Consider the following 24,900-nt stretch of genomic DNA (forward strand, 5'->3'; position numbering starts at 1 on the left):
TTGCTCGTGAGCATAGGGGAAAAGTCCCACTCACCTAATTTTTATCGCAGCATATAGACCGGAGGGGTGAAAGTCGTTTTCACTGAGGGCAACATCGCAGTTATGTTTGGACCCAGAGGGGCAGTTTACTAGAAAAAAAATGTTTAACTAAAATCTAAAAAAATATGGTATGTTGCAATAGTTTCACCTCAAACTGTAGTGTATTTTACTGTAAATGGAAAAACAGCATTGCTGTTTTTATGGTAAAAAAAAGCAAAACAAAACAGGGAGCTCAGTTGCCAGAATTTTACTGTAAAATGTACATTTGTTTTTTTACTGTAAAAAAAAAAATACCGTAACATTTTGGCACCTGAGCTGCCATTTTTTTTTGTTAGTTTTTTACCGCAAATCAACAAATGTAGATTTTCCGGTGTATTACTCTAAATGCCAGAACAGCACCACAGTTTATTAGAGTGAATTATTACTGGGTTTTTTTCTTTTAAAGAAAAATGCTATAAAAACCACAGTAAATTTCACAATTTGACCGTTTAATCTCTTGCAACTTTTACATTGCACCATTTGATGGATAACTTGCTTTGAAAACATTATTAATAGTATTTATTTATATTAAAAAAGGGTTTGAATGTTTGATAATATTGTGAACGACTTTCCCTGTGGCTCGGGTTCCATGGAACACTCAGGAAGGACATGATCGCTTGAACAGGTTTGACTCCTGTTTATTTTGCAATAAGCTTTCTCTTGCCGGGTTGGATCGCTTTTCAGCTGCCGTCGTCGTTCTTGTCTGCTCCTTGCTTCCGCTGCTGCCGCTCTTCATCCGTCGTTGCAGGCTCTCCAACTCCTTTTGCCCCGATCTCTCTTCCTTCTCCCCTTTTATGCAGCGTAAGGAGAAATGTAAATTGTTTCCGGGTGTGCGAGCCACGCACCTGATCTCGCTCGTAGCGTCGCTCCCGGCACACCCCGCCTCTCCACTTAGCCGCATTCTCCGACTCCTTGCCGCCATCTTGGGCAGGGCTCCAGGGTGCCCTGCCCCGCTGCTCGTTTGCCGGCTCCGCCTCTCTACAAATATATTTTTGCATAATTAGACAATATTTAAGTTAACATAATTTGCAACTACATGGAGTACATTTTTCCCCCAAAATAGAAATAAAGAATACATTTAGTAAAAAAAAGTTACAGTACTTAAATGATACATATTATTTCCAGCCTTTTGAGGGCTGTTATGATCAACAGTATCATAAGCAGCGCTGAGATCAAGTAGCAGCAACATGAATCATCAGCATCCATAGTTAACAACAACTCTACTGTCTCAGTATAGTGATTTGCCAGGAAACTTGACTAAAATGGTTCATAAAGAGTGTTATTAAGTATGTATTTAACTGTTGTGAAACCATTTTAAGAGGACTTTAGAGATAAACAGCAGGTGTGACACCAGCCGGTAGTTTAGCAAGGGGTCAAAACCGAGGTTAGGTCTTTTAAGCATAGGATGAATAACCTCAGTTTTGAATGCTAGGGAAACAGTACCGAAGGAGAGTGATAAGTTATTAATATTTAGAACTAATGGGCCTAATATTACAAAAAGCTTCTTGATGAGTTTCCTAGGAAGTGGATCAAGTAGACACAATGTTTGTTTTGTCCAATTAGCGAGTTGCGGGAGTTCCTCTAATGTTACTTATTTAAAGTGAGAGAGATTATTTTTAAAAGTATTTACCGTAACGCATGCTTTCTTTTCTGTGTTTATAAAATCCAGTTGGAGCTTATATGTATTGTTTTGAATCTCCTTTCTAATAAGCTCAGTCTTCTTACTAAAGTCGAGTGGGTGGAGCTACTGGGAGAAATCCCTTGTTGGGTTAGCGTTGCTCCTGTGATAAACAGATACTTAGAGTCGTTTGTATTAAGGCGGATGAGATTAAAGTAATAATTAATTTTAGCTAAGACAAGAGTGTGTTTATAAGTTATTAAAGGCCTACTGAAATGAGATGTTCTTATTCAAACGGGGATAGCAGGTCCATTCTATGTGTCATACTTTGACATTTCGCGATATTGCCATATTTTTGCTGAAAGGATTTAGTAGAGAACATCGACGATAAAAGTTTGCGACTTTTGGTCGCTAATAAAAAAGCCTTGCCTTTACCGGAAGTAGCAGACGATGTGGGCGTGACGTCACCGGTGTGAGGGCTCCTCACATCCTCACATTGTTTATAATGTGAGCCACCAGCAGTAAGAGCAATTCGGACCGAGAAAGCGATGATTTCCCCCTTAATTTGAGCAAGGATTAAAGATTTATGGATGAGGAAAGTTAAAGTGAAGCACTAAAAAAAAAAAAAAAAGGGCGACGGCTCCAGGCAGCGGCAGTGTGAGCGTTTCAGATGTAATTAGACACATTTACTAGGATAATTCTGGAAAATCCCTTATCTGCTTATTTTGTTAATAGTATTTTAGTGAGATTATAAAGTCATACCTGAAAGTCGGATGGCTGCGGTGAACGCCAGTGTCTCTAAGAGAAGCTGAGGAGCAAAGATCACAGCTGCCTTTTTGAGATGCAGGATGAGGTCGCGTAATCCACTCAAGTCTCCAGTAATAGCCGACTTATTATCAAAATGTTCCCATCCAAAAACTTGCTGGTTGACGTAGAGGAACATGTTCGCTTGACCGCTCTGTGTTAAAGCTTCATAACAAACAAAGAAACACCGGCTGTGTTTCGGTGATAAAGGCAGCTGCAATCCACCGCTTTCCACCAACAGCATTCTTATTTATAGTCTCCATTATTAATTGAACAAATTGCAAAAGATTCAGCAACAGAGATGTCCAAATTACTGTGTAATTGCGCGTTAAAAAGACGACGACTTTTAGCCGTAAGTGGTGCTAGGCTAATATGTCCCCTCCAACCAATAACGTCACAAACACGCGTCATCATACGCGTCTTCATTCCGCAACGTTTTCAACAGGAAACTCCGCTGGAAATTTAAAATTGCAATTTAGTAAACTAAAAAGGCCGTATTGGCAAGTGTTGCAATGTTAATATTTCATCATTGATATATAAACTATCAGACTGCGTGGTCGGTAGTAGTGGGTTTCAATAGACCTTTAAACGGGAAAGTCTGCAGGTAAAAAGGTATTTATTCCAGTGACAAAAAATAAACGAAAGACAAGATCAGCTGAGATGTGCTCTGAAGCATAGGGATGGCTATCCATCCATCCATCTATCCATCTATTTTCTACCGCTTGTCCCTTTTGGGGTCGCGGTGAGTCGCTGGAGCCTATCTCAGCTGCATTCGGGCGGAAGGCAGCGTACACCCTGGACAAGTCGTCACCTCATCACAGGGCCAACACAGATAGACAGACAACATTCACAATCACATTCACACATTTAGTGTTGCCAATCAACCTATCCCCAGGTGCATCAACATATTGTTAAACAAAAACCAGACTAAAAAGGCTACAACATACACAAAAACAAAATGATGGACAACAGCAAAAACTTCCGGTGTGTGGAGCAGAAACGCCGTCCACAAAGTACGTCTGTACTTGACATGACAACTGACAATGAATAATGTCCCTTAAAAGGAATGGTGGCCAAAAAGGAACTTACAAGGTCAAAATTGAAAACACAAATCTCAAACACAGGTGTGAAGTTGCACTGGTACAGCAGAAACAAGAAAACAGGAAGTAAAAACTATAAAACAAGAGCGTAGGACAGGAACTAAGCATCAGACCCCCGTAAACCACGTGGTACGGCTCTTAAGGGCTTTTTAAAGGCCTACTGAAATTAGATTTTCTTATTTAAATGGGGATAACAGGTCGATTCTATGTGTCATACTTGATCATTTCGCGATATTGCCATATTTTTGCTGAAAGGATTTAGTAGAGAACATCCACGATAACGTTCACAACTTTTGCTTGCTAACAGAAAAGCCCTGCCACTACCGGAAGTCGCAGATGATGACGTCAGATGTTGATGGCTCCTCACATCTTCACATTGTTTTTAATGGGAGCCTCCAACAAAAAGTGCTATTCGGAACAAAAAAACGACAATTTCCCCATTAATTTGAGCGAGGATGAAAGATTTGTGTTTGAGGATATTTATAGCAACGGACTAGAAATAAAAAAATTAAAAAAAACGCAATTGCATTGGGACAAATTCCGATGTTTTTAGACACATTTACTAGGATAATTGTGGGGAATCCCTTATATTTCTATTGTGTTGCTAGTGTTTTAGTGAGTTTAACAGTACCTGATAGTCGGAGGTGTGTGTCCACGGCCGGGCGTGTTGACGGGCAGTGTCTCAGGGAAGTCGACAGCAGCTTTATGGGCGGCACAAGCTCAGCTGATCTCCGGTAGGAAGCGACTTTTTACCACAATTTTCTCACTGAAACCTGCTGGTTGACATTCGGTCAGGATCCATGTTCGCTGTGATCCATAGTAAAGTTTCACCTCCGTGAATTTTAAACAACGAATCACTGTGTGTTTGTGTGGCTAAAGGCTAAAGCTTCCCAACTCCATCTTTCTACTTTGACTTCTCCAATATTATTTGAACAAATTGCAAAGGATTCAGCAACAGATCTCCAAAATACTGTGTAATTATGTGGTTAAAGCAGACGACTTTTAGCTGTGTGTGTGTGCAGCGCTCATATTTCCTAACACCCCGTGACGTCAAGCGTACACGTCATCATTACGTGACGTTTTCAGGAAAAAACTCCCAGGAAATTTAAAATTGTAATTTAGTAAACTAAAAAGGCCGTATTGGCATGTGTTGCAATGTTAATATTTCATCATTGATACATAAACTATCAGACTGCGTGGTGGGTGGTAGTGGGTTTCAGTAGGCCTTTAAAGTTTTAACAGAGCTACCCCGAAAGGGACAAGTGGTAGAAAATGGATGGATGGATGGATGGATATACTATCAATGGCGTTGCACAAGACTTCATTAAAATTGTCAGTGAAACTGGAACCCAGATCATTTGGGAATGGTGCCATGAGTGAGGAATCAAAAAAACCTTACCAATTCCCATCCCGAGGACTGAGTGACAAACTTCGGTTTACTGTCAAATGATAATAACCAGAATAAACAAACATACATGAGCAAAATCAGCAAGCATTGTGTGTGTTTGGCCATTTGTGTGTTTTGTGCTCTCGTGTGTTGTCCAGCCTGTAAGACAGGAAGTGCTACCTTTGCGATGTGAAAGAAAACACAGGAAGTGCTTCAAATTCCACATTTAAACGTACACGAGTGACGAAGGAAGAGTCCCGGGAGTTGGAACAATGAGCGATCACACACACACACACACACACACACACACACACACAAAAACAGAAAACACATACATTGTCCAAGGCTAAACAATACAGTAACACACTTCCTTACTAATTAATTACTATTATTAGTAAAATAATTCAAGCGTTCTACCGTCTCATTAACTTGGTCGGCAGTAATTAACTAAATGTCCATGCATCATTGGACCAAATATAAACCACAGACAGGTCAAACAAATGGTCTTTGTTTATTTGTGTTGTACTCATTATTCTATGTATTAACCCCTGTCTTGGTTTTGTAGGCGTGGAACCCCGGATTGCAGAGACGGCAGGCAGAGTGCATGTAAAAAGATAATTAATGCCAATTAGTAATTAGTGCCTGTTACTGAGCATACTGATTGGCAACGAGAGACGGGTGAGGGAGCCAGAACTCAGACCAGAGGAGTGCTGGTAAATGGAGGGAAACAGAAAGTGGAATGACGATTAGAGAGGGCTGGGCAGGAAATAATGTACGAAATACAGGAAACTAATCATTAGACAAATAGTCAATGTCAACACATGTGCTTGTCGTCGTCACGTCGTGTCATTGCTGGTTTACGAGCAGAGGAGCACAGTCATGGAGTACTTACCAACCGACACAGTGTGTCGACAGAAAAAGGGAGAACTGACGCATTTTGGCTTAAAAACTAACGATAAATTTAAGTTATAACACTGAAACGCCCACCGGAAGCGGGTAATGTCCATCTGCAGTCTGCAGTGTTTTAGTTACTTCTAAATCACTAATCTTCGCCTCAATGGCGACAAATAAAGTGAGTTTCTTACAAGTATAATCCCTGCAGGATGAGGAAGAGCTAAACATGCTTCACAACACACCCTAGCTCACCGGCGTCAAGATGTAAACAAACACCATTGGTGGATCTACACCTGACATCCACTGTAATGATACTAAGTAAAGAAAAGTATCTGTCAAAACGTGTACTATGGTGGGGTTTGTTTTCCCGGAATGCAAGGGAAGGTGACAGGGCATGGCGTGAAGGTAGTTATATATTTTAATTTATCTATAAAAAAAAAAAGGCGGAGAACCAACTTGGCTAAAAAAAACAAAAACTACCACAAAAGGCAAGTGAAGTGAAGTGAAGTGAATTATATTTATATAGCGCTTTTCTCTAGTGACTCAAAGCGCTTTACATAGTGAAACCCAATATCTAAGTTACATTTAAACCAGTGTGGGTGGCACTGGGAGCAGGTGGGTAAAGTGTCTTGCCCAAGGACACAACGGCAGTGACTAGGATGGTGGAAGCGGGAATCGAACCTGCAACCCTTAAGTTGCTGGCACGGCCGCTCTACCAACCGAGCTATGCCGCCCAAAAAACTTAGGACATGAAAAACTTGCTAACTGTGACTCGAATAAACAAAACTTAGGTGCAGGGCATGAAGCATGAACTATGGCATGAAGAGAATGAACAAAGCACGGAACAACAACAATGACGCCAGGCCGACTGCCTGGCAACTACAAGCTTAAATAATGGTGACGTGATTAACACAGGTGCGTGAGTCCAAATGAATCAGGTGAACTAATGGTTGTCATGGTGACAAAACAAACAAGAGTGCACAATGTGTCCAAAACCAAACAGAATGTGACCACAAAACATTGAAGTATTGAGTCGATACTACTATGATTACATCAATATTTTCTAGCATCACATCTTTTTTTTCTTTTTTTTTTTTTATATTATGTTTATAAACTCAGGAAATATGTCCATGGACACATTAGGACTTTGAATCTGACCAATTTTAGATACTGTAACGACTTGGTATCGGACTGATACCTCAATTTATGGTATCATCTAAAACTAATGTAGACTATCCAAACAACAGAACATCATTGGTGGATCTACACCTGACATCCACTGTAATGATACTTAGTACAGAAAAGTATCTGTCAAAACGTGTACTGTGGTGGGGTTTGTTTTCCCGGAATGCAGAGGAAGGTGACGGGGAATGGCGTGAAGGTAATTACATATTTTAATTTATCTATAAAAAAAAAGTGCAAACTAAACGCACGCACAAGGCGTAGAACCAACTTGGCTAAAAAAAACAAAAACTACCTCAAAGGGCAAACAACTTAGGACATGAAAAACTCGCTAACTGTGACTTGAATAAACAAAACTTAGGTGCAGGTCATGAAGCATGAAGTATGGCATGAAGAGAATGAACAGAGCACGGAACAACAACAATGATGCCAGGCCGACTGCCTGGCAACTACAAGCTTAAATAATAGTGACGTGATTAACACAGGTGCGTGAGTCCTAAACAAATCAGGTGCGTGAGTCCAAATGAATCAGGTGAACTAATGGTTGTCATGGTGACAAAACAAACAAGAGTGCACAATGAGTCCAAAACCAAACAGAATGTGACCACAAAACATTAAAGTTTCGAGTCGATACTACTATGATTACATCAATATTTTCTAGCATCGCAACATCTTTTTTTTTTTCTTTTTTTTTATATTATGTTTATAAACTCAGGAAATATGTCCATGGACACATTATGACGTTGAATATGACCAATTTAAGATACTGTAACGACTTGGCATCGGATTGATACCTCAATTTATGGTATCATCTAAAACTAATGTAGAGTATCCAAACAACAGAACACCATTGGTGGATCTACACCTGACATCCACTGTAATGATACTAAGTACAGAAAAGTATCTGTCAAAACATGTACTGTGGTGGGGTTTGTTTTCCCGGAATGCAGAGGAAGGTGACGGGGAATGGCGTGAAGGTAATTACATATTTTAATTTATCTATAAATAAAAAAAGTGCAAACTAAAGGGGCGCACAAAGCGGAGAACCAATTTGGCAAAAAAAAAAAAAAAATTACCGCAAATGGCAAAAAACTTAGGACATGAAAAACTCGCTAACTGTGACTTCAATAAACAGAACTTACGTGCAGGGCATGAAGCATGAACTATGGCATGAAGAGAATGAACAGAGCACGGAACAACAACAATGACGCCAGGCCGACTACCTGGCAACTACAAGCTTAAATAATAGTGACGTGATTAACACAGGTGCGTGAGTCCTAAACAAATCAGGTGCGTGAGTCCAAATGAATCAGGTGAACTAATGGTTGTCATGGTGACAAAACAAACAAGAGTGCACAATGAGTCCAAAACCAAACAGAATGTGACCACAAAACATTAAAGTATCGAGTCGATACTACTATGATTACATCAATATTTTCTAGCATCACAACATCTTCTTTTTTTTCCTTTTTTTTTATATTATGTTTATAAACTCAGGAAATATGTCCAAGGACACATTAGGACTTTGAACATGACCAATTTAAGATACTGTAACGACTTGGTATCGGATTGATACCTCAATTTATGGTATCATCTAAAACTCATGTAAAGTATCCAAACAACAGAAGAATAAGTGATTATTACATTTTAACAGAAGTGTAGATAGAACATGTTAAAAGAGAAAGTAAGCAGATATTAACAGTAAATGAACAAGTAGATTAATAATTCATTTTCTACCACTTGTCCTTAATAATGTTAACAAAATAATAGGTAGATAAATGACACAATATGTTACTGCATACGTCAGCAGCTAAATTAAGAGAATTTGTTTGTTTACTTACTACTAAAAGAAAAGTTGTCTTGTATGTTGACTATTTTATTTAAGGACAAACTTGCAATAGGAAACATATGTGTAATGTACCCTAAATTGTTTTTGTTAAAATAAAGCCAATAATTACATTTTTTGTGGTCCCCTTTATTTAAAAGCGTATCAAAAAGTACCGGAACAATTTTAGTACTGGTACCGATACAAAAATAATGGTATCAGGACAACACTAATTTGGTGTATAGTAGAACGCATTGAGCTGTGCTAGAAATTTCAAGTCATTTGACTAATGCAAGTGTGAAACTGCGCCACCATGTGGTTTATTTGCTAGAAGATAATAACACAGGCAACATGGTAGTGTTCTTTCTTCCCTGGGAGTAGATGACTTAGCTGACACTTAACGAATCCCCTTTGGTCCACAGTCCTCCTCCATCTAGTGCACCCCGCTGGCTTTTTCTCCCATAATCCCTCTCTTCCATCTCACAGCCTGACAGTGATGACGCCATCATGGAGGTACAGATTAGAGGGGGATGCACACATCTCAAGATTCACTTCGCTCCCTTTCCCCGCTCGCTTTAATGTGTACTGCGGCTAAATGTCCTCCTGTGGTGTTCATCAGCGTCAGCCGCCACCACTCTAGAACATTAGCAGCATGATGTTAAGATGAGAAAGTGTCTCTTCAGGGGGGCCTCCATTGCACCTGCATGCCTCCCTTCACCCTCCTCCTTCCCCTCTTCTCTGCTTCCTCTCCGTTCTGACACTGTGATCCATGAGGGCATTATCTCTCCCATTACTTGTCCATCCCATAATCTTTCACCCTCACCCCCGTGTCTTTGGAGAATATTAATTAGCTACTATAAGAGGAACTATAGAGATGGGAATTTGAAAACCCGGTGCACAGTCATGGTCATAAGTTTACATACACTTCTAAAGAACATAATGTCATGTCTTGAGTTTACAATAATTTCTACAACTCTTACTTTTTTGTGATAGAGTGATTGGAGCACATAATTGTTTGTCACAAAACACATTCATGAAGTTTGGTTCTTTTATGAATTTATTATGGGTATACTGAAAATGTGACCAAATCTGCTGCGTCAAAAGTATACATACAGCAATGTTAATATTTGGTCAACAGCTCAATTTTTTTGTTCGTCTGACCACAGAACTTTCCTCCAGAAGGGCTTATCTTTGTCCATGTGATGCATACTTGCCAACCTTGAGACCTGCGATTTTGGGAGGTGGGGGTGGGGGGCGTGGTCGGGGATGGAGAGGAGGCGTGGTTGGGGCGGGGGTGTGGTTAAGAGGGGTGGCATATAATTCACCAACTCGAGTATTTCATATGTATAAATATATATATATATTATACATATATATTTATGAAATACTTGACTTTAAATGAATTCTAGCTATATATATTCATTTCATTATATATATAAATAAAAGAAATAGTTGAATTTTAGACGGCACCTATCAAATACACAGTAATAAAAACACAGTTGTTCTACTAACTGTACTGTGCTTGCTGGTTATTAAAAAAAAAGACAACACTTACCTTTCACTATTTCAGTAACCTTTGTTCTGCCGTTTGCCTACTGGCGAGAGTCACTTGCCGTCAGGTGCACAACACCATGTAAATCGTTGGCCAATCAAAAAGCAACCCCATAACGCTATAGCCAACATTCACCAGGAGATGGCAACAGACGACAGAGAATCACTCTATTACAGACGGCGTCGCCATTGCTGTAACTTCCTCGTTCTTCTGCTTCGTCTCCTTGTGTGTGCAGTTTTTTATAAAAAATCTGTGGATGTTGTAACGTTTTTGGACAGGCAAACTGTTTATATAATTGGAAAGCGGATGTAAAAACAGGCTGTCCCCACTCATGTCCGCATGGAGTTAGAGGGGGCGTGAATTTTGGGAGATTTCCGGGAGAAAATTTCTTCCGGGAGGTTTTCGGGAGAGGCCCTGAATTTCGGGAGTCTCGCGGAAAATCCGGGAGGGGGTAGCAAGGATAATGTGATGTCAGAAGAAACAAAAATTGAGCTGTTTGGCCACAATACCCAGCAATATGTTTGGAGGAGAAAAGGTGAGGCCTTTAATCCCAGGAACACCATCCTACCGTTGAGCATGGTGGTGGTAGTATTATGCTCTGGGCCTGTTCTGCTGCCAATGTAACCGGTGCTTTACAGAGAGTAAATGGGACAACGAAAAAGGAGGATTACCTTTAAATTCTCCAGGACAACCTAAAATCATCAGCCTGGAGGTTGGGTCTTGGGCGCAGTTGGGTGTTTCAATAGGACAATGACTCCAAACACACACCAAAAGTAGTAAAGGAATGGCTAAATCAGGCTAGAATTAAAGCTTTAGAATGGCCTTCCCAAAGTCCTGACTTAAACATGTGGACAATGCTGAAGAAACAAGTCATTAAACTAACAAATTTAGCTGAACTTCATCAATTTTGTCGAAAGGAGTGGTCAAAAATTCAACCAGAAGCTTGCCAGAAGCTTGTGGATGGTTACCAAAAGTGCCTTATTGCAGTGAAACGTGCCAAGGGACATGTAAGCAAATATTAGCCTTGCTGTATCTATACTTTTGATCCAGCAGATTTGGTCACATTTTCAGTAGATCCATAATAAATTCAAAAAAGAACCAAACATCATGAATGTTTTTTGTGACCAACATGTATGTGCTCCAATCACTCTATCACAAAAAAATAAGAGTTGTAAAAATTTTTGGAAACTCAAGACAGCCATGACATTATGTTCTTTACAATTTTTGTTTCATCTGACATCACATGGACAAAGATAAGACCTTCTGGAGAAAAGTTCTGTGGTCAGATGAAACAAAAATTGAGCTTCAGAGCTCCTAGGGCAGGGGTAGTGAACCCATGGCTCGCGAGCCAGATGTGGCTCTTTTGATGACTGTATCCGGCTCTCGAATAAATCTGACCTGACACTGCTTAACACAATAAGTAATGAATAATTCCACTTGTAATCAAAGTGTTAAAAATAACGTGCAAAATATAAAACATGCTCATGCATTTGAATCCATCCATCCTTTTCTACCGCACTTGTTCAAGAAGTTGCATTAAGGGTAAAACGTGATTTATTTATTATTGATTAGTTTAGGGTTTGCCCTCCCGTGGGTTTTTCAGACCACCAAGCACCGACATGAGAGCCTGTTTTAGGGTTGCAATATTTTTTATTTTTCAATAAGTCTCTCCGTTGCTTTCCAGCAATTGTCTTTTTCTCTTTTGTCCTCCTTCGCACTCCGGCTCCAGCCCCAACCCCCGTCACTCCTCCTGGCTGCTGCTTATAACAGAGCGACAGGTGATTAGATAACAAGGCCCAGGTTGGCCATCTACGCACCTGTTGCTGATTTCGCGGCCGGTCCTGGCACACCCTGCTTCGCAGCAGGCCCGCAGGCCACACCCCCTCCACAGTTAGATTCAGAATAACAATGTTATTACAAATAGTAAGAGAGCTATTATACTCTAGAAATGTTGGTCTTACTTAAAAATGCACACGTTTAGTTGTGTTCAGTGTTTAAAAAAAATATTATATGGCTCTTACGGAAATACATTTTAAAATATTTGGATTCTTGTCTCTCTCAGCCAATAAGGTTCCCGACCCCTGTCCTATAGGGTGTCGAAGAACGCACACGTTTGCAGTGATCACTTTGTTTAAGGTTTTTTTGATATGCTCGTAACTTTTAGTGTTTCCCAACTCGGCAAGTCTAAGTGAAATGAATCAAATGTGAGCAAAACCAAAAAGAGTTAAGCTTTAACCGAAATAAATGGTTATAAATCAAGCTTATTCAGCACATACACAATATATACATTGTGTACATTTTTGGGGGGATAAAGACATGGAAAAACACAGAACAACATCAAGGCAACAAACACTCAAAGTTAAAATCATGAAATGCGACCTTCCCCGAGCAAAAACGTTGCATATTTATCTTGATATCTTGATAATAATTTCCTTGAGCGAGTCACCCACAAATAAGCTGTAGACCTCCATGCTTTTCCACCATTGTATGTGTTTTGTCATATCAAACAACAGTTTGATATGACAAAAAATTTGTTTGACATGTCTGGGTATGCAGGCAACGTATTATCCTTGATATCACTCCAAAAATACTTTTTTAATCAAGTATAAGAATCTATTCCATTGCTTTGATTTTTTTGCTCATATCTGTTTTTTGCAGGAAGATACAAGCCTCTTTTGTACTCAGATAGTTAACCCGCTTCTTGCTGCAGAACAGCCATCCTGGGTTGGTTGACCACCGCTTTTTTTTCACTTCCGGGAAGAAGCCACGTGGCGAAATACCAGCAGAAGACCTTGCTGGGTGCAGTGCGGACAGAAAAAGACCCCTTCCCCAAGTTGGTATCATACAACCATCTTGGTAAGTCAAAGGCGTCATTCCAAATGTCGTCTTTTTTTCCGGCCGCCCTAATTTTTAAAATGCAGAAATTTTCTAAGAGCATTTTTGAGGAACTTTCCAGAGGGTTACGCAGGTGGCCGACGCATTGCATCACCATGCAAAGCAGCTGAGAGGGGTGGAAGGAGGACAAAATGATGAAAGAATATGAACGGGGGGGGTTTCTTCTTCTTCCTTGCAACCCGAACAGACCTCTTTTCTTCTAAAATAAAAACGATCTTGATTATGAATGCCTGCCCTAAGGAAGGGGAGGGGGAGGAAAGGACACACACACACACACACACACACACACACACGCACACACACAAACGCACACACACATTCTTGTATTTATTACCTTCTTGAGACCTTCGAAAAATGCCTCCCTCTTTCGGACCGCCCTTTCTAGGTGGTATTTACAACATTTATAATACATACATGCTATGTAGACATAGAAAAGGTATGCTTTTAGTTAATTATTTTCTCTTTGAATTTTTTGTTTGTGATTATTTTTTAAGATTTATTATTTACTTCAAGTTATTACAGTATGTCTGTATATACCAGTCACACTAAGGACTATAAAAATGGGACCCATTACCTCTCTGCTTGGCACTTAGCATCAAGGGGTTGGACTTGGGGGTTAAATCACCAAAAATGATTCCCGGGCGGGAGACCGCTGGTGCCCACTGCTCCTCTCACCGCCCAGGGGGTGATCAAGGGTGATGGGTCAAATGCAGAGAATAATTTCGCCACACCTACTGTGTGTGTGACAATTATTTATACTTTAATTTTAACTTTTAACTACATACATATATATTTTTTTTTTATTAATTTTGGCCAAAGGGTGCGCATTTCAATTTCTTCCACACACTAAAGGACCAATAATTGTCACACACACACACAAGGTGTGGCGAAGTTATTCTCTGAATTTGACCCCTCACCCTTGATCACCCCCTGGAAGGTGAGGGGAGCAGTGGGCAGCAGCAGTGGGCAGCAGTAGTGGGCAGCAGCAGTGGGCATCAGCAGTGGGCAGCAGCAGTGGCCGCGCCGCACCCAGGAATCATTTTTGGTGATTTAACCCCCAATTCCAACCCTTGATGTGAGTGCCAAGCAGGGAGGTAATGGGTCCCATTTTTATAGTCTTTGGTATGACTCGGCCGGGGTTTGAACTCACAACCTAGAGCATTGGTGTCAAACTCTGGCCCGCGGGCCAAATTTGGCCCGCCGTGTAATGTGATTTGGCCCTTGAGGCAATATCAAATTAACATTAGAGCTGGCCCGTCGATACTATACAGCGGCGATGCCGCGCATTCACTGTTAGTATTCATATTTGCCAACCCTCCCGATTTTCACGGAAGACTCCCGAAGTTCACTGCGCCTACCAAGAACCTCCCGGAGCAACCATTCCTTTGAATTTCTCCTGATTTCCACCAGGACAACAATATTGTGGGCATGCCTTAAAGGCATTGCTTTTAGCGATTTCTCCAACCTGTCGTAACATCCGCTTTTCCTCCATACAAACAGCGTGCCGGCCAAGTCACATAATGTAAGCGGCTTGTACACACACATAAGTGAACGCACCGCATACTTGGTCAACAGCCATACAGGTCACACTGAGGGTGGCCGTATAAACAACTTTAACACTGTTATAAATATGCACCACACTGTGAACCCACACCAAACACAGAGAACAACCGCACCGTAACACAACATAAACACAACAGAACAAATACCTAGAACCCCTTGCAGCGCTAAGTCTTCCGGGACGCTACAGTATACACCCCCCGCTATCACCAAACCCTGCCTCCCCTAACCCCGCCCACCTCATTGTTATTTTATTTTCAAATTTATTAGCTTGTGGAATAAGTTAATGTTGATATTTACCTCAGAAGGCTGCAAATAGAAAAGAGGTATTACATTTTTTATTTAAATTGTATTTAATATACCATTGATGTTTTTTCTTTTTTTTTTTAAGTTGATTTTGCACTGTTAAGTTGTAGAAGCGTTGCTTGTTCCATATTCAGTGTTAAAGCAAATCAGTGTAGCAAACTGAGCAATAATTCACGTTTTATTCATGCACTTTCTCTTGCTACTTCAATGCTTGAACGTTTGATTCATTCATTATTATTTTATTTTCAAATTCATTATTAGCCTGTGGAAAAGGTTTATTTTGATATTTACCCCAGAATGCTGCAAATAGAAAAGAGGCATTTAATTTTTATTAAAATGTTATTTGATATGCCATTGATATTTTTAATCATTGTTATTTGAAACTCGATTTTGCATGTAACTATAAAGTTATATAAGCCTTGCTTGTTCAGTATTCAATGCAAAACGTGTTTGGGTCCCTATTAAAAGGTTTATTTGTTCAACCTTGGCCCGCGGCTTTGTTCAGTTTTAAATTTTGGCCCACTCTGTATTTGAGTTTGACACCCCTGACCTAGAGTGTCCTCGGGGCGGAAACTCTAACATATTACATGTGTTACATTACATATGTTAAAACCGACACACAGTCAATTTTGAAAAATTCCCTCACTTTTGGGACCACCCTAATTTTGATAGATTTTGATAGAATGAGACATTCTCTATTAGATGCAATGGTTTTCCGTATTGGGACCATGATTTATGTTCACCGGTCCTCATATGGATGGTACTTTTCTTTGTTGATGTCTCAAAAAGGGTAAAATACAAGAACGCATACGCACAGACACACACACACACACACACACACACACACACACACACACACACACATTAAAAGCTTGGCAAAGCATACACACTGGTACTGTGTATAACATGTTCAAGTGTGCAGCAATCGTTGCATCATTTTCAGCATTCTGTCAGGCTGGAGGACAGATTGGCATGAATGGTTAGGAGTGTGTGTGTGTGTGTGTGTGTGTGTGTGTGTGTGTGTGTGTGTGTGTGTGTGTGTGTGTGTGTGTGTGTGTGTGTGTGTGTGTGTGTGTGTGTGTGTGTGTGTGTGTGTGTGTGCGTGCGTGTGTTTGCGTGCGTGTGTGTGTGTTCTCATTTGTGCACATGCATGTGTGCGTGTGTGTGTGTGTGTTTTTTCATTTGTGCGTATGAGTGTTCTTCTTTGTGCGTATGCATGCGTGTCTGTTCTCATTTGTGCTAATGCATGTGTGTGTGTGTGTGCATGCGTGCGTGCGTGCGTGTGTGTGTGTGTATTTGTGTGTGTTATCATGGGTGCGTATGCATGCGTGTGTGTTCTCATTTGTGCACATGCATGTGTGTGTGTGTTCTCGTGTGCGTATGCATGCACGTGTGTGTGTGTGTGTGTTCTCATTTGTGCACATATATGTGTGTGTGTGTGCATGCGTGCTTGTGTGTTTGTGTGTGTGTGTGTTCTCATATGTGCGTATGCATGCGTGTGTGTGTGTGTGTTCTCATTCGCGCGTATGCATGCATGTGTGTGTGTGTGTGTGTGTGTGTGTGTGTGTGTGTGTGTGTGTGTGTGTGTGTGTGTGTGTGTGTGTGTGTGTGTGTGTGTGTGTGTGTGTGTGTGCGTGTGGGAGTGTAAGTCCCAAAGGGCAAGGCAGCACACCCAGCTGTTTCATACCCGCCCAGATGTCAAAGGCAAAGGAGGAAAAGACTGCATCACAGACACACACAGGCCTCTGCTGGGCAACTTCAAAGACGACAGCACACACTAGTTCTGACACACGCACACACACACTGCGGACGGTGACATGGACAATAGCTTTGAGCTCAGCCAGCCCCTTCTGCATCCTCGTTGCAGCATTGGCGGTGTGAGGACCAGATGACTGGCATACTGGAGGTCAGTGATGAAAAAGTGGTAATTCGACCTAAACTGAGAGGAATAAAGCACCTCAAGTCGCAGAGCATCCTGCCATTTCAATGTTGAGTTTGAGACGTCAGCAAGTCTTGCAAGATTTGAGATGAACTGTAATTGAAAAGATTAACGCTGGATTTGCCTCTAGTCCCGCTCATGCGTGTGGAACCTGAACGATGAGATTGCTTAGTCTTTTTTGCAAATTAGCCAGGCCGTCAGACATTCTCTGTACAGGCTGCTCAGTACAATGTGGCCAAGTCACCAATAGGTCCTAAATCTTTTAAAATCAATAGGATCCAAGTTTGTCTGTGAGTGTGTTCACCATCTGTCACATTTACGTCTGGTTATGCTTCCTTGGTTTGTTTATTTCCTGAGTAACGCTCTCCGTTTCAGTTCTTTTTCCTATACGTCTCCCTGAGCACTCTACCCTCACCTGCCACTGATTGGCAACCTGGCCACACCTGGTAGTGGTTTTCAATCAGACCTCTTTATAAACCAGCCTGTCCTGCACACTGGGCTCGATGATTGTTTCCTGTTTCCAATAGTGTGTTCCCTGCATGTGCACTTTCCAGTTGTACTATTTCCTTTTGGCATCAAAGCCATGTTTACCTGCGTTACGCCTGCCATCTCTGCATCTTGCGGTCAAAGACCAATAGAACCTGACAGAATCATCGAGCCAAGTATGAACCCCGCAGAGATTTGGTGGGCTGTCTGGAGGCAACAAATGGCTGCTCTGGAGAAAGCCTCCGACGAGGAGTGTACCTGCATGGTCTCTATGATGGACAAACTCTGTGGTTTGATTGCTGCTCGGAGTGGTTCTTCAGCTCACTCCCACCCGTCCCTGTTGTCTGTTCCAGGGGGGGCGGCCAGAGTCGGCAGAACCCGAGACTGTCCACTTTCCTCCCCGCTCCCTCAGCCTTTTTTGGGATGTCTGGAATCCGTCCTTTGGGGGGGGGGGCTTAGGTCAGCTGTGCAACAGGGGAAACACAGCGCTCACTTATTCCTGTGAGGCCACCAGCCACCCCAGTGGGACTGCAGGTGTCAACTCTGGACATGCCGACAGTCCGGCCGTCTGTTGCTCCAGCTCTGGGAACGCCAACAGCCCAGCCACCTGCTGCTCCACAAACCATCTTTGTCTCCAGCTGTTCGTCCCACGGCGCCTCCATCGTCATCTTCAGCGTGCCATCCCACGGCGCCTCCATCGTCGTCTTCAGCGTGCCATCCAACGGCGCCGCCATCCTCGTCTACAGCGGGCTGTCCCACAACGCTGCCATCTTCGTCTCCAGCAGGCTGTCCCACGGCGCTTCCGTCTTCGTCTCCAGTGCGCCATCCTCGTCTCCAGCGCGTCATCACACAGCGCCACCAACCACATCCAGAGCGGGCTGTCCCACAGCGCCGCCATCTTTTTCTCCAGCGGTCCGTCCCATGGCACCTCCATCTTCGTCTCCAGTGCGCCATCCCACGGTGCCGCCATCATCGTTTCTAGCACTCCTTCCCACGGCGCCACCGTCCTCGTCTACAGCGGGTTGTCCCACAGCGCTGCCATCTTCGTCTCCAGCGGTCCGTCCCACGGCGCGTCCATCTTCGTCTCCAGTGCGCCATCCCACGGCACCGCCATCCTCGTCTCCAGCGGGCTGTTCCACGGCGCCACCACTCGCGTATTCAGTGGGCCAGCGTACCTGCCGCACAAGCGGCCATCAGATGCCCACACTCCACCTCCTCGTCGGCCAAGAGAGTGGCCGAGAGTGGCCGTTCCATGGACACTCTTTGCATCATGGCAGCGACGCCCGGGATCCTTCGCTCAGGTCAGCCTTGTCAAAGACCACGAATGTGACCATTTCATATACGCCCTCCGCGCTTTCGGCAACTGGTGCGCCGCTGCCGCTCACGTCTGTCTACTTGCCGTTTTGTAGTCGCCCGCCTTGTCCATAGGATTCTTTTAGAAGCATTGAAGTAAAATAATAAGCCTTGCAAATTTTAATTTGATTACAAACAAGCTTCGATATACCGTATTTTCTGGACTATAGAATACACCGGTGTATAAGCCGCTATATGCTATCTTGTATCAATTTAATTTCAAAATGAATACGATTATTTTTTTGGTAAATGGTAAATGGGTTGTACTTGTATAGCTCTTTTCTATCCCTTTTTAAGGTGCCCAAAGCGCTTTGACAGTGTTTCAACATTCGTCCATTCACACACTGACGGCGGGAGCTGCCATGCAAGGCGCTCACCAGGACCCATCAGGAGCAAGGGTGAAGTGTCTTGCCCAAGGACACAACGGATGTGACTAGGATGGTAGAAGGTGGGGATTGAACTAGGAACCCTCAGATTACTGGTACAGCCACTCTAACAACTTCGCCAGGCAGTTCCCCTTTTTGAAGGAATGATTGGTCTGCGATGAGTTGGCGACTTGTCCAGGGTGTATCCCACCTTCCGCCCGATTGTAGCTGAGATAAGCACCAGCGTCCCTTGCGAACCCAAAGGGACAAGCGGTAGACAAATGGATGGATGGATGGAATGATTGGTGAGAGTGGAAAATGCGCCGGTTAAGGAGCGCTGAAAAGAAACAAGTACTGATTTAACATTAGACATTAGCTAATTTGGCTTTTTCTCGTATCAGCTGCACTCCAAAATCAATAGGAATAGGAATCTTTCTTTGGCTTGGAAGAATAAGGTAAGACCTTTCGATGAATATCACTTAAAAAGCTGCAACTGCTCAAGTGCTGAAAGGAAACATTTCACACATTCACTTTGGACTCCAGTTCCTTTGGCTATCTTGGCCCTGAATGATTTCAAAATCAATAGGATTCTTGCTTTGGCATAGAAATATAGTCTTAAAGTATGGAAAATATTGGTTGGTATTTATTATTTATTCAATTTTTTTATACAAAATAATACACAATAATACCATAATAATACAATTTAAATTCCAAAACATTCAGAATAGCAATCAACGAAGCAATTGAAAAGACACAAACATGACACAAAACAATCCAAAAGTAGTCAAACAAAAATGAATAGTATCAACAACAGTATCAATATTAATGAGAATTCCAACATAGCAGTGATTAGAAATCCCTCATTGACATTATCATCACAGCCATTTATAAATATAAAAACATTTAAGATAAGAAGAATAGTATGACAGTGGCTTACACTTGCATTGCATCTCATAAGCTTGACAACACAGTGTCCAAATGTGACGGGTTTCCTGCCGTCCTCGTGTGGGCTGCAGTGACGATCGATACATGATGCATCAATGCAGGTTTGACTCGTGTTTATTATTTCAATACACATCATGTCTTCTTGCCTGTCTGTCGCGCCAATTGCTAGCGCGCCGGCTTTTCCTGCTGGTCGGTGGCTGCGTCTTCTGCGGGGTGGCATCTCGCTCTGGGTTGATGTCGTCGCTCTAGTGGTTGTTGTTGTCGTGTGTTTCCTCTCCTACTTCTACCACGACTGCTCCTCCCTCCCCCTTTTTATGCTGCAGCAGAAGATGTAATGATTGTGTGCAGGTGTGCGGTGTACGCACCTGACGCTGATGGCTGCAGTGTCACTACAGGCGTGCCCCGCCTCTCCGCTCTGCTGCATGCTCCCGCCTTCTGGCCGCCATCTTGGTCAGGACAACCATTTCTCCCAGCCCGCTGTCGGCTCATCGGCTCCGTCTCTCAGATAATATAAGTCATATTTTAGGTTAATTTGATAGTTAAAAAAAATTTACATATTCCAATATATGCCTCATTATTATATAAACTAAATGCAGTTTTTTTCTACCGATATAATTTCTATAGCTTGTGTATACCAGTCAGTATGAGTTGGGACATCAACATCTATCCATTGTTTTAGTATTACCCTTTTTGTTTTGATGCATATTGAAAAAAATGCATGTTAAGTCTTTGATGACACGTTACTAAATTGATGCAGATACAATTCTTGAGGTAAAAAAAAAAAATCAATAATAATGTGATTTGTGAATTATTTTTATATAGCGTTTTTTTCTCTAGAGACTCAAAGCGCTTTACATAGTGAAACCCAATTATCTAAGTTACATTCAAACCAGTGTGGGTGGCACTGGGAGCAGGTGGGTAAAGTGTCTTGCCCAAGGACACAACGGCAGTGACTAGGATGGCGGGAGCGGGGAACGAACCTGCAACCCTCAAGTTGCTGGCACGGCCGCTCTACCAACCGAGCTATACCGCCCCATAATGCCTTCATGTTTGACCAAACTGCGGCTCGAGTGCTGAAAGGAAACATGACATGAATTCACTTTTTAACTTCAGATACCTTGGCTTTCATGGGCATAGCTGAATTTCAAAATCAGTAAGATTCTTGCTCTGGCAGAAAAATATAGTCTGAAAGTGTGGAAAACTATGGTTAACATGTAGAAAAAGAACATTCCATAAATGCTGAGAAGAAACAGAAGAAAATCCAGTTTAAGGAATTTGATTGAAACACAATGTGAATGCAACACTCTAACACACTTCCAAACGTCACGCCAAAGGTGGTTTTAGTGAAAGAGGATCGCTCTGACATCAAGTTGTTGAGGGGGGACAGGTCGCTAACTCAATAAGGGCTTCGTCACAAGAAGTGTATCCGGTTCCCCCCTCAGGATGTTTTGAAAGTGAAAGCCTTTCTTGTGTTTACACGGGTGGAGCCACTTAAATACGTAACGCACCAAGGAAACTGACTTTGCAACACTCTTGCTGACCCCAGAACACAGAAAAATAACGACACCTGGAACCGTGTTGTATTAAAAAAAAAAAGACCAGAAAGTGACCTCGGCAGAAAGACGTCCGTGTGTTTGAGATGCCAACGCAGCAGAAGAAGAAGCGAGGAGGAAACGGTGAGCGAGATAACATTCACCGTGTGCCGAGAGAAAGAGACATAAATGGGAGACAATGAGAGACAAGATGGAACAAAAAAGGGAAGCGTGATAAGGAAATGATGGACGCCACACACTCGCCTCGGAGCAGGCGGTGAAGACCAGCGTCAAGGTTGCACGGGAATGAATCCTGAAGACGCTCGGGGAGATGCAAACAATGACAGGGAGATAATAAATGTCCCACTTTCAGGACGATTTATCAACACTGGTGAGCGCGTCGGGGATATTAAAAAAAAAAAGTTAAAGTTAAAACTGATAGTCACACACACTAGGTGTGGTGAAATTACCCTCTGCATGTGACCCATCCTCTTGTTCCACCCCCTAAAGGTGAGGGGAGCAGTGAGCAGCAGCGGTAGCTGCGCTCCGGAATAATTTTGGTGATTTAACCCCCAATTCCAACCCAATGCTGAGTGCCAAGCAGGGAGGTAATGGGTCCCATTTTCATAGTCTTTGGTATGACTCGGCCGGGGTTTGAACTCACGACCTACCAATCGCAGGGCAAAAACTTTAACCACAAGGCCACTGAGCAGGATATCACTACCTATATTACTACCACAATGATGATAATTATTATCATAATTATGAATAGCAGTATTACTATGAATACTAGGGATGTCTGATAATATCGGGCTGCCGATATAATCGCCCGATAAATGTTTTAAAATGTAATATTGGAAAATGTCGGTTTCGAAAAGTAAAATGTATGACTTTTTAAAACGCCGCTGTGTACACGGACGTACGGAGAAGTACAGAGCACCAATAAACCTTAAAGGCACAGCCTTTGCGTGCCGGCCCTGTCACATAATATCTACAGTTTTTCACACACACCAGTGAATGCATGCATACTTGGTCAACAGCAATACAGGTCACACTGAGGGTGGCCGTATAAACAACTTTAACACTGTTACAAATATGCACCACAATGTGAACCCACACCAAACAAGAAAGACAAACACATTTCGGCAGAACATCCACACCGTAACACAACATAAACACAACAGAACAAATACCCAGTACCCCTTGCAGCACTAACTCTTCCGGGACGCTACTTGTTAAATAAAACCCCTGCCTTGTTTTTAATGAATACTTCGGCCTACTATGCTACCGTATTTTACCTACGGTACCTAGTACCATCATTATGATGGTACTAGGAGAGCCAAGTTTTTTGTTCTGAGTAGGAACTTGGTTTAAAAAAAAAAGTTTGAGAACCACAGGTGTGGATAGTTGGTTGTGTTCAAAATGAATTGGTGAAAACATAAAATCCATCCATTTTTTTCCCCTACCATGTCACTTTCGGAGTCGCAGGGTGTGTTGGAGCCTATCACAGCAGCATTCGGGCGGAAGGCGGGGGCACACTAATATCATAATTGTTACTGTTATTATTGTTATATATATAAAAGTTTATTTGAAATAGGGACAGATACAGAAACATAGATATCTGAAACAGTTATCCAATGTATGCATCATAGTGTTTGTAGCCAAAGCTAATTTATGACACTTGTCCCCAACAACAACAACAACAACACAGATCCAACATCATTAAAATAGGAAATAAAAAGAATTGGGCAAAGATGAGTCGATAATAATGATAATAGTAATAATACAGACAAAGTGCCAATTAGATACAAGCCAATAATAATAATAAAACAGACAAAGTGCAGACTGGATATAAAAAAAATTGTAAAAATTAGTAAAAACTAAACATGGAAACACGATTGTTGCTCAACTAGCCACAATTTTGTTTGTTTTTTGAAATTGACAAGTGCAGGTATACTTTTCAAAGTGTCAGTTAGAGAGTTCCATAGTTGTGGTCCTTTTATTGAAAAGGCAGTCTGGGCAAAAGATGTTCCTACGTCAATGTTATCGCTATTAACCTCATTATTATTATCTTATTATTATATTTTTTATTATAAAAATTCTCACCATTATTATCATCATCTGTAGCTTTATTATTAGTGTTATCATTAGAATTATCATCAATATCAACTGGCATTCACATATGAATGAAGGTTGGGGGGTGGTCATTGGCACAAATTGGCAGCAGTCATTAAATCTATATTTTTACTTATTTGCATGCTTTGATTTTCTTCTTTGTACATGACAGTGTAAAAGTGGCAGCCAATTGCAATAGCTTCGAAGTGTGCGTATGTTGTTGTTTTTTCCAGTCCTTCTACTTCCACTTTCCTTTAAAACCAATAATAAAAGTGTTTCATCCGTCACCCAATCTATTTATGATAACTAGGTCAAGGTCATGTGATCAAGTGTCTAGAGATAGTTGGCCCATATCTGAGGAATGAATCCACAATCTCAGCCAATCATTTTCGATCTCCAAGGAACTATTGTCCTTTGTAACAGTGTGAAATATTCCCAGGTTCATGAACCTGTCTTTAGTTTATAGGTAAGAGATAATACAGTGGTGTGGGAAGACATTGAAGATGTCTCTCGGCTCTTTGTTAGGCTTTAAAGGCCTACTGAAACCCACTACTACCCACCACGCAGTCTGATAGTTTATATATCAATGATGAAATATTAACATTGCAACACATGTCAATACGGCCTTTTTAGTTTACTAAATTGCGATTTTAAATTTCCTGGGACTTTTTTCCTGAAAACGACGTGTAATGATGGCGTGTACATGTGACGTCACGGGCTGTTATGAATATGAGCGCTGCACACACACAGCTAAAAGTCGTCTGCTTTAACGGCATAATTATATAGTATTTTGGAGATCTGTGTTGCTGAATCTTTTGCAATTTTTTTCAATTAATATTGGAGAAGTCAAGGTAGAAAGACGGATTTTGGAAGCTTTAGCCTTTAGCCACACAAACACGGTGATTCCTTGTTTAAAATTCATGGAGGTGAAACATTCCTATGGATCAGAGCGGACCTGGATCCC

The 24,900-nt window shown here is 41.8% G+C and overlaps 1 long non-coding RNA gene across 2 annotated transcripts; it reads right to left on the reverse strand.

Annotated features, from left to right (window-relative positions):
* Positions 1-715: 715 nt before the first annotated feature.
* On the reverse strand, positions 716-5,134 carry LOC133538069 (uncharacterized). Of its 2 annotated transcripts, none has more exons than XR_009802932.1 (3): positions 5,000-5,134; positions 4,232-4,373; positions 716-1,056 (listed from the first exon to the last, which is right to left on the reverse strand). It is a non-coding gene; the product is annotated as an uncharacterized LOC133538069 (long non-coding RNA). The 2 variants fall into 2 exon arrangements; XR_009802931.1 differs by having other exon boundaries at positions 4,232-4,407.
* Positions 5,135-24,900: the final 19,766 nt, after the last annotated feature.

Source organism: Nerophis ophidion, linkage group LG01, assembly GCF_033978795.1.
Source record: "Nerophis ophidion isolate RoL-2023_Sa linkage group LG01, RoL_Noph_v1.0, whole genome shotgun sequence".
Classification (NCBI taxonomy): Eukaryota; Metazoa; Chordata; class Actinopteri; order Syngnathiformes; family Syngnathidae; genus Nerophis; species Nerophis ophidion.